Source organism: Acanthisitta chloris, unplaced genomic scaffold (assembly GCF_000695815.1).
Source record: "Acanthisitta chloris isolate BGI_N310 unplaced genomic scaffold, ASM69581v1 scaffold4380, whole genome shotgun sequence".
In the NCBI taxonomy this organism is placed as follows: domain Eukaryota; kingdom Metazoa; phylum Chordata; class Aves; order Passeriformes; family Acanthisittidae; genus Acanthisitta; species Acanthisitta chloris.
Window position 1 is genome coordinate 29,525 of NW_008649841.1, and position 1,042 is coordinate 30,566.

Sequence of the window (1,042 nt, forward strand, 5' to 3'; positions counted from 1 at the left end):
CTGGTAATAAAGTGAATAAACAAAAAAGCCATTGACTGTCTCAATACACTAATTAAACTAATGATTATGGTACTCAACACCAACAGTACTGAGTAGGACTGGCTCCATGTACAACTGCCACTGAAACATCAGGGTAAGAGAGATCAAAGTAAAACTGGGGAGTAGCAAACTCCATTCATTCCTGGATTCAAACAGGCTTCTATGACCAGCTGTGGTTTAGGGTGCAAGAAGGAGAGCTGAGAGCTGGAACTTGGTAGATTTTTCTTCTCCTACATTAGCACTGAATTTCAGTTTTGACAGTTAGCCTACATGGGGTTTGTTTCCTTTCATCTAAAGGACCAGATATAATTCTGTCAGAAGCAGGATCCCACATTGGCTTCTTTAGCAACATATCCTGGTATGAATTTTCTGAACTACCAGTGCCGTTGGACAAAGGAATGAGACACTAATCAATATGAAGGTAGAAACAACTTTCCGTATCTCCTGATGGTATCTCCCTGGTGCATTACCTGGCCCAGATGAGACGTCCACTAACTGCCAAACTGAGACTGTAGCAGCAATTGTAGATGCCTTAAAGGAGAAGATTTGTGCCAAAACTTTGCTTTGTTATACTTCTACTACACTGCATTTTCCTAATGAACATTTTGAATCATATCAGCACCATAACACTTGGCCTGTTTCTGTGCTGAACTCTGGAAATGCCCTTGATACTCTCTCTTAACTGCCATGACAGGAATGTGAGAAACTTAAGGGCTAAAGGACTTAGGGGAAGAGTTTGGCAAAAGGATATGTGAGGTATAGAGTCAAAAGCCACTTTGAAAATTAATAGCAAAAGGAGATTATATGGATTGCTATCTGCCACAAATCATAGAATCAACCAGGTTGGAAAAGACCACCCAGATCATTAAGTCCAACCCTACCATGTTTACTAGAAAAGCCTTAACTAAGTGCCATATCCAGTCTCATTTTGAAAACCTCCAGGAACGGTGAATCCACCACCTCCCCGGGCAGCCCATTCCAATCCCTGATCACTCTCGCCTGC